This window comes from Carettochelys insculpta, unplaced genomic scaffold (assembly GCF_033958435.1).
Source record: "Carettochelys insculpta isolate YL-2023 unplaced genomic scaffold, ASM3395843v1 scaffold_0078, whole genome shotgun sequence".
In the NCBI taxonomy this organism is placed as follows: domain Eukaryota; kingdom Metazoa; phylum Chordata; order Testudines; family Carettochelyidae; genus Carettochelys; species Carettochelys insculpta.
Window position 1 is genome coordinate 10,001 of NW_027439115.1, and position 5,000 is coordinate 15,000.

The 5,000-nt window shown below is 63.7% G+C and overlaps 1 non-coding gene across 1 annotated transcript; it reads right to left on the reverse strand.

Annotated features, from left to right (window-relative positions):
• Positions 1-1,099: 1,099 nt before the first annotated feature.
• On the reverse strand, positions 1,100-1,218 carry LOC142006504 (5S ribosomal RNA). The gene has a single exon (XR_012643571.1). It is a non-coding gene; the product is annotated as a 5S ribosomal RNA (ribosomal RNA).
• Between the last annotated feature and the right edge of the window lie 3,782 nt (positions 1,219-5,000).

The following is a 5,000-nucleotide window of genomic DNA, read 5'->3' on the forward strand; positions in this document are numbered from 1 at the left end:
CCTTCCCCGCTCTCAACAACCTCCACCCACGGTCCCCCTCCACCGGGCTTAATAGTCCACAACCGAGACCCAGGGCCTTCCCCGCTCTCAACAACCTCCACCCACGGTCCCCCTCCACCGGGCTTAATAGTCCACAACCGGGTCCCAGGGCCTTCCCCGCTCTCAACAACCTCCACCCACGGTCCCCCTCCACCGGGCTTAATAGTCCACAACCGGGACCCAGGGCCTTCCCCGCTCTCAACAACCTCCACCCACGGTCCCCCTCCACCGGGCTTAATAGTCCACAACCGGGTCCCAGGGCCTTCCCCGCTCTCAACAACCTCCACCCACGGTCCCCCTCCACCGGGCTTAATAGTCCACAACCGAGACCCAGGGCCTTCCCCGCTCTCAACAACCTCCACCCACGGTCCCCCTCCACCGGGCTTAATAGTCCACAACCGGGTCCCAGGGCCTTCCCCGCTCTCAACAACCTCCACCCACGGTCCCCCTCCACCGGGCTTAATAGTCCACAACCGGGACCCAGGGCCTTCCCCGCTCTCAACAACCTCCACCCACGGTCCCCCTCCACCGGGCTTAATAGTCCACAACCGGGACCCAGGGCCTTCCCCGCTCTCAACAACCTCCCCCCACGGTCCCCCTCCACCGGGCTTAATAGTCCACAACCGAGACCCAGGGCCTTCCCCGCTCTCAACAACCTCCACCCACGGTCCCCCAAGACGCACGTTCCAAGCCTTAACCCTCAGACCATCCACCCCCCGGGCGGGACCCCACACCCACCTGACCCCAACTCACTCCCACCAAAAACACCACCACCGCCACCGCCTCAACGGCCTGCCCCACCCAGCACTCCCACACACACACCTGCCCCACCAACGCTCCACACACGCTTTCTTCCCTCTCCCCGACCCGACCCAAGCCATCGCACCGCACCGGGTGAGGGCCTAAGCTTCCTCGCCCGCCCCCCCGCCCCCGACACGCAGGCAGGCAGAGGGAAAGGCCTCAGCGCCCCCCAGGACCGTCGCGCCGCCTTGGCCTCACGGCTTCCCTGCTCCCGCACGGCAGACACACGCCCCGCTCTACCCCCGCTGGGGCCAAAAGCTGCCTACGGCACCTGGGATTCCCAGGCGGTCACCCATCCAGGTACTAGCCAGGCCCGGGACGGTTTACCTTCCGAGATCGGACGAGATCGGGGGCATTCGGTCCGGTATGGCCGTAGGCCCCCGCCTCCCCGGGCTTTAGCGTCAGCAGCCTGGCCTCAGTCAGCCGGGCCCAAACAATTAACCCGGAGGCCGGGCCGAGGGAAAACTTCCTCCGAGCCGGCCCAAGGGGAAGGGAGGACGAGGACGCCGGGCCCGGGAGGTGACAGGACGTGCACGTCAGACCCGGGAAGCTGTGCGCCCCGAGGTTAACCCCCGGGCCGGGGCGGGGAGAGAAAAATGTTCTAAGTCCGGTAGGGACAGCAGGTCAACCCCGGTCCGAGGCGGGGAGAGAAATTTTCCAAGTCCGGCAGGGACAGCAGGTCAACCCCGGCCGCCGTAGCAGAGGTTGACCTGGTGTCCGATTCGCTCCCCGGGCACCAGGTCAACCTCGGGCGCTTTAGCGGAGGTTGACCTGGTGTCCGATTCGCTCCCCGGGCACCAGGTCAACCTCGGGCGCCTTAGCAGAGGTTGACCTGGTGTCCGATTCGCTCCCCGGGCACCAGGTAAACCGTGGCCGCTTTCAGCGGAGGTTGACCTGGTGGCCGATCCCCTCCTCGGGCTCCAAGTCCGGCAGGGACAGCAGGTGAACCCCGGCCGCTTTAGCAGAGGTTGACCTGGTGTCCGATTCGCTCCCCGGGCACCAGGTAAACCGTGGCCGCTTTCAGCGGAGGTTGACCTGGTGGCCGATCCCCTCCTCGGGCTCCAAGTCCGGCAGGGACAGCAGGTCAACCCCGGCCGCTTTAGCAGAGGTTGACCTGGTGTCCGATTCGCTCCCCGGGCACCAGGTAAACCGTGGCCGCTTTCAGCGGAGGTTGACCTGGTGGCCGATCCCCTCCTCGGGCTCCAAGTCCGGCAGGGACAACAGGTCAACCCCGGTTCCGGGCGGGGAGAGAAAAATTTTCTAAGTCCGGCAGGGACAGCAGGTCAACCCCGGCCGCCGTAGCAGAGGTTGACCTGGTGTCCGATTCGCTCCCCGGGCACCAGGTCAACCTCGGGCGCCTTAGCAGAGGTTGACCTGGTGTCCGATTCGCTCCCCGGGCACCAGGTAAACCGTGGCCGCTTTCAGCGGAGGTTGACCTGGTGGCCGATCCCCTCCTCGGGCTCCAAGTCCGGCAGGGACAGCAGGTGAACCCCGGCCGCTTTAGCAGAGGTTGACCTGGTGTCCGATTCGCTCCCCGGGCACCAGGTAAACCGTGGCCGCTTTCAGCGGAGGTTGACCTGGTGGCCGATCCCCTCCTCGGGCTCCAAGTCCGGCACGGACAGCAGGTCAACCCCGGCCGCTTTAGCAGAGGTTGACCTGGTGTCCGATTCGCTCCCCGGGCACCAGGTAAACCGTGGCCGCTTTCAGCGGAGGTTGACCTGGTGGCCGATCCCCTCCTCGGGCTCCAAGTCCGGCAGGGACAGCAGGTCAACCCCGGCCGCTTTAGCAGAGGTTGACCTGGTGTCCGATTCGCTCCCCGGGCACCAGGTAAACCGTGGCCGCTTTCAGCGGAGGTTGACCTGGTGGCCGATCCCCTCCTCGGGCTCCAAGTCCGGCAGGGACAACAGGTCAACCCCGGTTCCGGGCGGGGAGAGAAAAATTTTCTAAGTCCGGCAGGGACAGCAGGTCAACCCCGGCCGCCGTAGCAGAGGTTGACCTGGTGTCCGATTCGCTCCCCGGGCACCAGGTCAACCTCGGGCGCCTTAGCAGAGGTTGACCTGGTGTCCGATTCGCTCCCCGGGCACCAGGTAAACCGTGGCCGCTTTCAGCGGAGGTTGACCTGGTGGCCGATCCCCTCCTCGGGCTCCAAGTCCGGCAGGGACAGCAGGTGAACCCCGGCCGCTTTAGCAGAGGTTGACCTGGTGTCCGATTCGCTCCCCGGGCACCAGGTAAACCGTGGCCGCTTTCAGCGGAGGTTGACCTGGTGGCCGATCCCCTCCTCGGGCTCCAAGTCCGGCACGGACAGCAGGTCAACCCCGGCCGCTTTAGCAGAGGTTGACCTGGTGTCCGATTCGCTCCCCGGGCACCAGGTAAACCGTGGCCGCTTTCAGCGGAGGTTGACCTGGTGGCCGATCCCCTCCTCGGGCTCCAAGTCCGGCAGGGACAGCAGGTCAACCCCGGCCGCTTCAGCTGAGGTTGACCTGGTGTCCGATTCGCTCCCCGGGCACCAGGTAAACCGTGGCCGCTTTCAGCGGAGGTTGACCTGGTGGCCGATCCCCTCCTGGGGCTCCAAGTCCGGCAGGGACAACAGGTCAACCCCGGTCCCAGGCGGGAGAGAAAAATTTTCTAAGTCCGGCAGGGACAACAGGTCAACCCCGGTTCCGAGCGGGAGAGAAAAATTTTCTAAGTCCGGCAGGGACAACAGGTCAACCCCGGTCCCAGGCGGCAGAGAAAAATTTTCTAAGTCCGGCAGGGACAACAGGTCAACCCCGGTCCCAGGCGGGAGAGAAAAAATTTCTAAGTCCGGCAGGGACAACAGGTCAACCCCGGTCCCAGGCTGGAGAGAAAAATTTTCTAAGTCCGGCAGGGACAGCAGGTCAACCCCGGCCGCTTTAGCAGAGGTTGACCTGGTGTCCGATTCGCTCCCCGGGCACCAGGTCAACCTCTGGCGCTTTAGCAGAGGTTGACCTGGTGTCAGATTCGCTCCCCGGGCACCAGGTCAACCTCGGTCGCTTTAGCAGAGGTTGACCTGGTGTCCGATTCGCTCCCCGGGCACCAGGTAAACCGTGGCCGCTTTCAGCGGAGGTTGACCTGGTGGCCGATCCCCTCCTGGGGCTCCAAGTCCGGCAGGGACAGCAGGTCAACCCCGGTCCCAGGCGGGGAGAGAAAAAATTTCTAAGTCCGGCAGGGACAACAGGTCAACCCCGGTCCCAGGCTGGAGAGAAAAATTTTCCAAGTCCGGCAGGGACAGCAGGTCAACCCCGGCCGCTTCAGCTGAGGTTGACCTGGTGTCCGATTCGCTCCCCGGGCACCAGGTAAACCGTGGCCGCTTTCAGCGGAGGTTTACCTGGTGGCCGATCCCCTCCTCGGGCTCCAAGTCCGGCAGGGACAACAGGTCAACCCCGGTCCCAGGCGGGAGAGAAAAATTTTCTAAGTCCGGCAGGGACAACAGGTCAACCCCGGTTCCGAGCGGGAGAGAAAAATTTTCTAAGTCCGGCAGGGACAACAGGTCAACCCCGGTCCCAGGCGGCAGAGAAAAAATTTCTAAGTCCGGCAGGGACAACAGGTCAACCCCGGTACCGGGCGGGAGAGAAAAAATTTCTAAGTCCGGCAGGGACAACAGGTCAACCCCGGTCCCAGGCGGCAGAGAAAAAATTTCTAAGTCCGGCAGGGACAACAGGTCAACCCCGGTCCCGGGCGGGAGAGAAAAATTTTCTAAGTCCGGCAGGGACAACAGGTCAACCCCGGTCCCAGGCGGCAGAGAAAAAATTTCTAAGTCCGGCAGGGACAACAGGTCAACCCCGGTCCCAGGCGGGAGAGAAAAATTTTCTAAGTCCGGCAGGGACAACAGGTCAACCCCGGTCCCAGGCGGCAGAGAAAAAATTTCTAAGTCCGGCAGGGACAACAGGTCAACCCCGGTACCGGGCGGGAGAGAAAAAATTTCTAAGTCCGGCAGGGACAACAGGTCAACCCCGGTCCCAGGCTGGAGAGAAAAAATTTCTAAGTCCGGCAGGGACAACAGGTCAACCCCGGTCCCAGGCGGCAGAGAAAAAATTTCTAAGTCCGGCAGGGACAACAGGTCAACCCCGGTCCCAGGCGGCAGAGAAAAAATTTCTAAGTCCGGCAGGGACAACAGGTCAACCCCGGTCCCAGGCGGCAGA